We start from the raw sequence: 10,269 nt of genomic DNA, 5'->3' as shown, positions 1-10,269 counted from the left end.
GGTCCCAAGGCCCCTGATGTCCCAGGCCCCCCTGGGAGCAAGGAGCTGTCGGCAGCAGCAATCAGACTTGTGGTGCCAAGTTCTGCCTAGCAGCCCACTAATTAGGCAGACACAGCTCTCCTCCCATCCTTTCTCTGCCCCTCCAGGAAGCCCCTGCCTGAAAGGGAGCCACCTCCCCTCCGCTTTTGCTCTTTACTCAGCTCCACACTCCTCCTCCAGGCTTTGGAATCTCACAGCTGCTCGCCCCCTCCCCACACCACTCCTCTCGTATCCACGTTGTTAAGCGATCATCATCATTGTACAGATAGCAAACTGAGCCTCTGAGTTTCCAGCTGAAACTCCCAGACCAGCCAGCCTGCAATGCTTTGCCCTCACAGGCATCTCACAGACCATCCTGCCTCCATCTAAACCCTCCTCTCTGGGCCAAGCACCCTGGACATCTCTTTGCTTTTGACCTGCCAGCAGACCAGACAGAGACCCTGGGGCCCCTGGCCTCTCCTCTCCTGACATGGAGCTCAGAATCTGCACAGGAAAAGGCAGCAAAGAGACTTCTACACCTTTGCAGTATCACCTGCTCCAGCAAGCTCCCAAAGCCAGGAACCAGCCAGGCTGCCTGGGGCCCCACACCCCCTTCTCTGGCAGCTTTAAGCTCCAGCCCAACCCACAGGATGCAGTGCCTGATGCTACTTCCGAGCAGAGAGAGAAAGGGGAAAAAAAAAATGCCACCTCGTCAATGACAAGCTGTTCCAATCACACAGCTCAGACACCAAGTGCCCTGGACCACGGACAGCTCAGGCCTCCTGCCTTTGGGTGGGTGAAAGGCAGCTCAGCACATCTCGGGGAGCCATCGCCCAAGGCCAGGCCCCCCGCTCGCCCTGCACATCCGGCCAGACAACAGTGCCCATCCCAGCGGGCAGACGCCTCCTGCCAGTTCCAACAACTCTGGCCAACTCCCCTCTTGGCCTTCAACCTGAGGCACGGCTCTCCCTCCTGCTCCAAAGCACAGAGAGACCTCAAACCAAGCCAGAGGCCACCAGCGTGGCACTTCTCCAAAGACCAAGCACAGAAAGGAACTGAATGCCAAGTACTCACGGTGGTGAAGTCCTGGTGGCCACACTCCTGCCCCTTGAACTTGCAGTAGAGCATCATATCCTTCAGGTCATGGCCCACGCGGTGCAGGAACTCCAGCATGCTGAACTGCTTGGGTTTGTAGTGCTTGAAGTTGGCCTTCTGCTGCAGGGCCTCCAGCACCGTGGGGTCGGCCAGGTGCGGGTCGGGGATCTGCAGGTTGACGTCCAGCAGCGCCAGCAGTTCCCCGGCGTGGTACAGGTCATTGGTGGTGAGCCTGGAGAAACGGAAGCCGTTGAGGTTGCAGAGGGTCACAGCCGGGAAGACCAGGCTTTGGGCCACCACCTCGTCCACCTTGGTGACGTGCTGATAAGAGAGGTAGTAGGACACCCTCTCTGAGCTCTCAACCAGCAGCAGGCCCAGGGAGCCCACGAAGGCCACGGCCCAGAGCACACGCCGGACGGTCAGCGGCCCGTAGACGAAGATGTGGCGGATGCCGTGGAGGGTGGAGGTGTTGGCGAAGATCTGGATGCTAGAGGGCTGCAGGCTCCCCTCGCTGGGGCTCTCCTTGAGGTCCATGGGGACCCTGTGCAGTTCCGCAACTGGCTTCAGGTTGATCAGATTTCAGGGAAAGAGTTCCCAGTCCTCGGGTCTCTGCTTAAAGCTTGACGTTCAAGGGAGGGAAGGAAAAGCCAGCATCAGGCAGGGCAGCACCACCGGAGTTTATCCTGAAAGCCCAGCCGCACGCTGCCAGGGGTGAGTGTTTATATAAAAAAAAAAAACCCATTCAAACTCTAGCTCCTGATTTTTTCCAGGCGATAAGGAGGGCTGGTTTTATTTAGGGAGACACCAAGGTGATGTGGAAGAGATGTGGGTGGGAAGGGAGAGCTTAGCCAATGGAAATAAAGTCCTCCCCCCTACACACGCCACTAGAGACAAGATTAAAAGCGAGAGCGAGGGAGAAAATGCTTAAAACAAGTCGCTCAGCAGCTCGGAGCCTGTTAACCAGTGCATAATGCCCCGTGTTCAGCATCCTGGGGATGTCAGGGCGGCCACGCTGATGCACTGCAGGCGGGCGCAGCGGCCGAGCTTCAGGGGCCCCCGTCGCCGCCACCGCCGCCGCGGCTGCTCGGGTCCTCTCCTCTGCCCGTGCTGTTTTGGACTCCGGATCGCGTTTCTCGCCGCCGGCCTCCGTCCCTCCTCTCCTCTCGTCCGTCCTCCGGGCCCCCCTTTTATTGGGCAGAATTCCAAATGCCGGGCGGTCCGCGGCTCGCGCCTCCTCCTCGGAGAGTAGGCAGCGCGCGCGGCCGCGGAGAGGCGAGGACCAGGAGACTGGGAAGGAGGCTGGGGGCTCCGGAAGGGGACTCGTTTGTCTCCCACCCCCGCCCCGCCACCCCCATCCCACCCTCTCAGGAAAAGCGAGGACCCAGAGGGCACCGAGAGAGCCGCCCTCCCTCGCCCCCTCCACCAGCAGGCTGTTGGGATGGGGAGAGGGCCGGTGGGGGTGGGGGCGAGGGCTGCGGGGAGTCCGGGGGACCCGGCGAAAGTTTCTTTTTGGTCTGTTTTGGAGGGAGCTAATGGGGGCCTCTCCCCGCAGGGGGAGAACCAGCCCCCTCCCCGGGAGGGAGGACGTGACAGCCGCCCCCTATAGGTGGCAGGAAGGTACCTTGATCAACTCCCAAGAGCCCAGTATGGGGGTGGAGGCAGCAAGCCTTTGCACCAAGATCTGTTCCCAGGTCAGACCCAGCCTTGGGTCTCCAGACACAGAGATGCTGGAAGGTGGGAAAGGAAGGGAGCTCGGGAAAACCCCTGATGCCTGCGGGAGGGGGACATTCCAAGGTATGAGGGACCCCAGGCGCCCCTGGGAGACCACAGGCAGAGCAACAAGTAGCCTTCACCTCCGCAGAGATGTCAGGAGATTTTTGCATCTGAAAGAGAAAGACAGCTGGGGTTCCAGGTAGGACTGGCTGCCTTCCCTTGGGCTGTGTGTGTGTGTGTGTGTGTGTGTGTGGAGTTCTACCCCAGGATTTGCCAGATGGAAACACAGCTGGAGCTATAGATGGGAAAGAAAGATCGGGCTTCCAGCCACCTACCTCTTTTTTTCCTGAAAATCCACTGGAAGTCAGCCCCTGCCAGCAGGTGGGTGTGGCTTGCCCAGTGCCAGGGATCAAAGGGCTGGAACCCATAGAATCAGTGAGGCTAAATCCCCTTCAGGAGGAAAGGAACAGAAAGTTCCAGTGGCCAACCCTATGCACACTGCCAAGCTGGGGCAGAGCCACACGGGGATGCCGTGTGGAGCCAACCTGATGTCCCCAGGGCATGCCCAGCTTAAATAGCACTCCTTGAGAAGAAGGCAGTTTAGGGAACGTCGCTCTTGGTTTGTATCTACTTCGAAATATTTCTCTATCCCATCTGCCCTCTCGCTTAACCAGATCCAAGCTGGTAACAGAGTCTGGATGTGCACTGAGGCAACACATGGCTTTAAATCGATGGTTTATCGATCCTGGGAGCTTAAAGAACAGAAGCATCCCAAATAAGGACAAATGACAGAGGCCAATTAACTTCACGCGTGTGTCAGCCCAGAGGTTCCCAATTCCTGCCTCCAGCTGCCGAGATGGGGTCAGGGCTTCAAAACAGGGGGTGCCAAGACTAACTAAGAATCTATCATAGGCTTTCCTGGTGGTCCAGTCATTAAGAATCTGCCTATCAATGCAGGGGACATGGGTTTGATCCCTGATCCGGGAAGACCCCACGTCCCGCATGGCAACTAAGCCCGTGCGCCACAACTACCAAGTCCACGTGACCTAGAGCCTGTGTTCTGCAATGAAGAGTCGTCACTGCAGTGAGTGGGCTGTGTGCCGCAACTAGAGAGTATCCCTGACTTGCCACGGCTAGAGAAAGCCTTCACACAGCAAAGAAGACCCAGCACAGCTGAAAATAACTGAGTTAATTTTTTTTTTTTTAAGAATTTATTGTGCGTCAGGACTGGGCAAGGATGTCGTCTCATTTCACTTAATGCTTTCAACCACCTTGACAGGTGTGTGTTATTACCCCATAAAGTGAAAGTGAAGTCGTGTCCGACTCTTAGCAACCCCATGGACTGTAGCCTATCAGGCCCCTCCATCCATGGGATTTTCCAGGCAAGAGTGCTGGAGTGGATTGCCATTTCCTTCTCCAGGGGATCTTCCCGACCCAGGAATCGAACACGGGTCTCCCGCATTGCAGGCAGATGCTTTACTAAGTCTGAGCCACCAGGGAAGCCCCATATATACACACAAATAAACAGAGGCTCAGGAGAGTAAAGTCGCACAACTCGTGAGTGCCCAAGCAGGATTTGAACTCAGGCTTTTGTCTCCAAAACACGAGCTCAAAGGCATAGTCAAAACATGTCTTCCCAAATTTAGGAAGAGGACAAGCATTTCTACTCCACTTTGGTAGCTCAGTTCGTAAAGAATCCACCTGAATGCAGGATATCCTGGATCAATTCCTGGGTTGGGAAGATCCCCTGGAGAAGTGATAGGCTACCCGCTCCCATATTCTTGGGCTTCCCTGGTGGCTCAGCTGGTAAAGAATCCGCCTGCAGTGCAGGAGACCTGGGTTTGATCTCTGGGTTAGGAAGATCCCCTGGAGAAAGGAAAGGCTACCCACTTCAGTATTCAGGCTACCCACTTTAGTATTCTGGCCTGGAGAATTCCATGGACTGTATAGTCCATGGGGTCACACGACTGAGCGACTTTCACTTCCCCCATTTTACACATACACACAAACTCACCTTGTACTACACACCGACCAGCTCCTCCTCCACGGACGTGAAGCAGCCCTCCTCATCCTCTCCACCAAGCCAGGTCCTTTTTGGCCATGTTTTTCATAGCTCCAGGCCCTCCTCCTCCAGGACTACCTCCCAGATACACCTCTGTAGTCTTTGGCTCATTAGCCTGTTCAACAAGTCTGTGGATCTCTGACACCATACCAGACACTCCGTTGGTTTGGGGTAAACAGGAATGGAATATACTTCCCATCCTTGATAATTCAGGGTTCTACAAGGCTGGAGGCAGTGTTCATTTGCAAGCTGATCCCGTACATACGGAAGGCAGGGAGAGACCGAAGAAAGAGGCAGCGCTGCAGGCTGGTTGGTGACAGGTTTAAAAAGCAAGAAAACTTACATACAATCTTAGGTGCTGCCAGAGGAGTAGGTCTCTGCACCAAGTTTTAGAAGCTGAAATAGAAGCCTTAGAGGCTTTCCTGGTGACTCAGTGGTAAAGAATCCGTCTGCCAATGCAAAAGACATAGGTTCGACCCCTGGGTCCAGAAGATTCCCTGGAGAAGGAAGTGGCAACCCACTCCACTATTCTTGCCTGGAAAATTCCATGGGCAGAGGAGCCTGGCGGGCTGCAGTCCATGAGGTCCCAAAGAGTCACCTGACTGAGCAACTAAACAACAGCAGTTAAGAGGCCTTAACTGGGCTCGGGAACACAGACCATCCAGATGGTCTCAACCCCACCTTACTCTCTCAAGGCTGTGTCCTGAGGCACCTTCTAGCCCAGGAAATGTACGTGCACAATCCAAAGACAGGGAAGAAGTGAGGAGACTCTGATTGCCCCAGACCCATCCTCTTGATGACCTTTCCTAGGATTCCACCCTTCGTGACCGGCTCTATTTCACACGTGCAGCCCCCTCCTTGGAAATGTTCCCTGAAAGGTCAGCCCGGGTTTCACTCGCATGGAGCTCGTGGGATGGTTATCTGGCTACATTGGAGGCAGATGCCTCACCTACAATACAGGTGCATGCAAGAGAAAACATAAGACAGTCGTTCCCAAATTAATTTTTTTTCCACCCAGAGCCCCGTGGTTTGAAGCACTGATTTATAAGCCCCCCTATACTTTAGCCACCTGATGCAGAGAGCCACCTTATTGGAAAAGACCCTGATGCTGGGAGAGACTGAGGGCAGGAGCAAAAAGGGGATGACAGAGGATGAGATGGTTGGATGGCATCACTGATTCAAAGGGCAGGAGTTTGAGCAAACTCAGGGAGATAGTGAAGGACAGGGAAGCCCGGTGTGCTGCAGTCCACGAGGTCACAAAGAGTCAGACACAACTGAGCAACTGAACAATAGCAACGATAGGCTGAGGGTAGGATCATTCAGGGCATCCATTTGTGTCCTTGTGTTATTTAATAAAAATAACAGATTAGCAGACAGAAGACTCACCAGGTATGAACGCACAACATTCTGCTTGGCTAATGGCCCATGTGTCTCCGGCAAGGCAGCGACATTGTCCAAGGCCATCCTATGTTGGAGGAGAGCTTTTCTAATTGAGAATGTCAGGGTTCAGGAAGGACAGGCTTTGTTGGCTTTCAGTCAGGGCTTCGGAGAAGGCAATGGCACCCCACTCCAGTACTCTTGCCTGGAGAATCCCATGGATAGAGGAGCCTGGTAGGCTGCAGTCCATGGGGTCGCCAAGAGTCAGACACAACTGAGCAACTTCCCTTTCACTTTTCACTTTCATGCATTGGAGAAGGAAGTGGCAACCCACTCCAATGTTCTTGCCTGGAGAATCCCATGGACAGGGGAGCCTGGTGGGCTGCCGTCTATGGGGTCGCAGAGTCGGACACGACTGAAGTGACTTAGCAGCAGCAGCAGCAGCAGCAGCAGCAGCAGCAGTCAGAGCTTCCCGGGGGAGTTTAGTAAGGGCCTCCGTGTGTGTTTTGGTGTCCTCCAGGCCAATGGACGGAGAAGGCAATGGTGCCCCACTCCAGTACTCTTGCCTGGAAAATCCCATGGGTGGAGGAGCCTGGTAGGCTGCAGTCCATGGAGTCGCTAAGCGTCGGATACGACTGAGCAACTTCCCTTTCACTTTTCACTTTCATGCATTGGAGAAGGAAGTGGCAACCCACTCCAGTGTTCTTGCCTGGAGAATCCCAGGGACGGGGGAGCCTGGCAGGCTTCCGTCTATGGGGTCGCACAGAGTCGGACACGACTGAAGCAACTTAGCAACAGCAGCAGCAGGCCAATGGAGGGGACAAAGACGGCGATCAAATGATGGCACCATGGGAATCAGAAGGTGTCCCCCTGGCCTCGAGGAGAGGAAGGCGGCAGCTTCAGGAACTTGACCTGGTTGGGTATGCCGTACTTCTTGGCTGGGGGAGGCAGCACTGTCGGGTGTGAAGAGATGAACTGGAGGTGAGACAGGCCAGGCCAGGACTGCACCTTCTCCCCTCAAAGGCGCATGTTCAACCTCCGGTCTAGCCGGTTTCCGCAGGCCCAGGTTGCAGCAGAATGGTGGGATCCCAGTGGAGACTCCTCCTCAACCAAGGGTGCAGAGCAACTCACCCATCCCAGTGGGTCGTCCCATGGCAAATTCCAATGGATGAAACCTCTCCCAGGCTCGACGGGGCTTGGTGTTCTCAGCTGCACTGCAGGCTGATCCACAGTGAGAGTCCAGGCAGTGTTTGTCTCCCACCATTTCCACACGTTTACAGGATCAGGTGCCCGGCATATGCGGCCATAGGCCCCTACCTGGCCAAGGTGGCTTTACCTGCTAGTAGTTTAATCTGCTGCTTTCATATCCAGTTTTCCTTTTTACCGCCCCTGCTGCTTACAGGATATAAGGAAGAAGGAACCTCCGGTCACTGTCATTTTTTTTTTTTTGCCCCATCTTGTACATCATGACCTTTGCAATGTGACCCCCATCACTATCTGTTCGATGACAGTATCCATCCATGGTGCTCAGCCTTTCTAAGCCCCCCAGGAGTGGCAACCTGGTTTGCACAGTCCCAGGGGATAACTTGGGTTAAGCCAGACTCAGTGTCCACACAAACCAGGGCATATTGAGAACCCTTACTCAGCAGGAGGAGGCAAATAATAATCAATTTGCCAGTCTCTCACCAGTAGGTACGCCAGTGGACAGCATCACCCTCCCCTGGTAGCTGCCTTGAGCGTTGTTTAGAACACATGGGACATGCTGTTACCACATTAACCGAGTCACTGTCTATCAGGGGCCACCTGGTGTCCTTGGCAACACACCCTCCTGCCCAACACCACATGCCCACACCTCCCATGGGATGCCTAGGGTCATCAGCTGTAGCCACTGAAGGGTCACTTGCCACAGCTCATCCCCAGGCTAGAGCGTCAGCTTCCTAATTACCAGGGCATGTGAGCTGAGATGTGAAAACGGTGAGCATTGCCTCCGTCTCTAACAGGTGAACCCAAATATCTTTCCACTTATCCTGACTCCACAAGGGCTTATCTGTGATCATCCAGTCTCAGCTTCCCATTGTCCAAGCCTTAGAACAGACCCCTTAAAAAAAAATTTTTTTTTTTTTTTTGACTAGGGCTGCCCAGCCTGGGAAATTCTTAGTTCCCCAAGGAGGGATCTAACCCACAACCTCTGCAACAGAATCTCGGAGTCTTAGCCACTGAACTTACATGAAAGTTCCAGAACAGCCCTTTAGAACAGGCCAACTGTCAGTGAAAGGGTTATCATCCAGGCCTCATAAGTGGTCACCAGCCAAATCACTTGGAGTCCTGCCCTCTGGCTACTGAGGTTCATTCCTGTGTCCAGGTGTCTATGTCCAAGGCAACAGAGGGACTTTCTCCCACTCCCTCCCTACAGACCACAGGAATAGTGGCAGGGGCATTTGGGGAATGTAGCTTCTCTACAGGGCCTGGGACACTCACCTTTCTAGAGGCAGTGGGCTGGTGGAAGGGGTGCCCCCCTGCTACAAATATGTATGTGACACTTAATCAAAGTGGGGGTTTGAGCCAAGACAGAGGTGTGTGGATGGAACATATTGTCGACCTACCCCTTGATAGAAAGGGATGTTCTTACCAGGATGTGCTGTTCCTTTGTTAGACTCTACCCCAAGGAGCTCCGTATATCCCACTGGGACCCAGTACTCTGTGGGGTATATCAGCTTTATGCTCCCTCCCACTTGTCATTGTTTAGTTGCTAAGTCATGTCTGACTTTTTGCAATCCCCCCAGGCTCCTCTGTCCATGCAATTCCCAGGCAAGAATACTGGAGTGGGCTGCCATTTACTTCTCCAGGGGATCTTCCCACCCCAGGGATCGAACTCCTACATTGGCAGGCAGATTCTTTACCACTGAACCACTTGGGAAGCCCCCTCCCAGAGCTGGGACCAAAATTCTAAAGGTTCTCTCTCCTCTGCTATGCTTGCCGCTGCACCCAACCATACTTCTCAGAGGCCCAGACACACCAGATGGTGGCCCTGCTTGGGAGAAGCCCAGAACTTACATCTGCTTCACCTGTTGCTTCATCTTCTCAAAGGCAGCCCACTACTCTGATCCCCAGCCCCACACCTTACCAGGCGGTTTAAGAGACAGATGGGGAATAAAAGTTCTCCTAAACCCCCAAATCCCTACAAAGGCTGAATGGTGCCTCTCTCATGTTCTTAGAGGTTGGATAGGCTTGCCCATGGTCAACCACAGCTTCTGAGACAACACAAGTCTTATCTGACAAACTAGTCCCCAAAACCTCATGGCAGTGCCTGGGCCTTGAATTTTTTTTTTTTTTTCTTTTTTTTGTGGACTCACTGCCCAGACTCTCCTTATAAATGTTCGAGCCAAGCCTGCAGAGGGCTTAGTGCAGAGGCAAGTCTCCACATGTTAACATTGTATCAGCAACATGATGGGCCCGTTTGACTGGCGTGGGGAAGGGAAAGAGGGACAGGTCCTGGGGTACCATCCATGACACAGAGTGAGCTGTGCAGTAGCCTTGGGACAGGTCCTGGAAAGGTCCAGGGTTGCCCCTTCCTCGGGAGGGCAAACTGATCTTAGTTATCAGAAACCTGTACTGACCAGAGTCTTTCATGGATCTTCTTTCAAATGATAACATTTGGGAATTCTCTGGTGATCCAGTGATTAGGAATCCACGCTTCCACCGCAGGGACACGGGTCTGATCCCTGGTCAGGAAATTAAGATCCCATAGCTTGGCCAAATACAAATAAAATGAAACATATTTACGTTAACATTTCTGCAAAAGCATCTGAGTAAAACAGTAATTGTGAATGACGCAAGACTTAAAAAATGGCCACTGTTAAAAGTTTGACTAGATCGCAGCACTGTTTATTAATAGCCAGGACATGGAAGCAACCTAGATGTCTATCAGCAGATGAATGGATAAGAAAGCTGTGGTACCTATACACAATGGAGTATTACTCAGCCATTAAAAAGAATACATTTGA

General features: G+C 53.6%; 1 pseudogene; it reads right to left on the bottom strand.

Annotated features, from left to right (window-relative positions):
* Positions 1-759: 759 nt before the first annotated feature.
* On the bottom strand, positions 760-2,182 carry LOC139177714 (acid-sensing ion channel 2 pseudogene; annotated as a pseudogene).
* Between the last annotated feature and the right edge of the window lie 8,087 nt (positions 2,183-10,269).

Source organism: Bos indicus, chromosome 19, assembly GCF_029378745.1.
Source record: "Bos indicus isolate NIAB-ARS_2022 breed Sahiwal x Tharparkar chromosome 19, NIAB-ARS_B.indTharparkar_mat_pri_1.0, whole genome shotgun sequence".
NCBI lineage: Eukaryota > Metazoa > Chordata > Mammalia > Artiodactyla > Bovidae > Bos > Bos indicus.
Note: the sequence above shows the minus strand (reverse complement) of the source record. Positions and strands in the feature narration are given on the sequence as shown.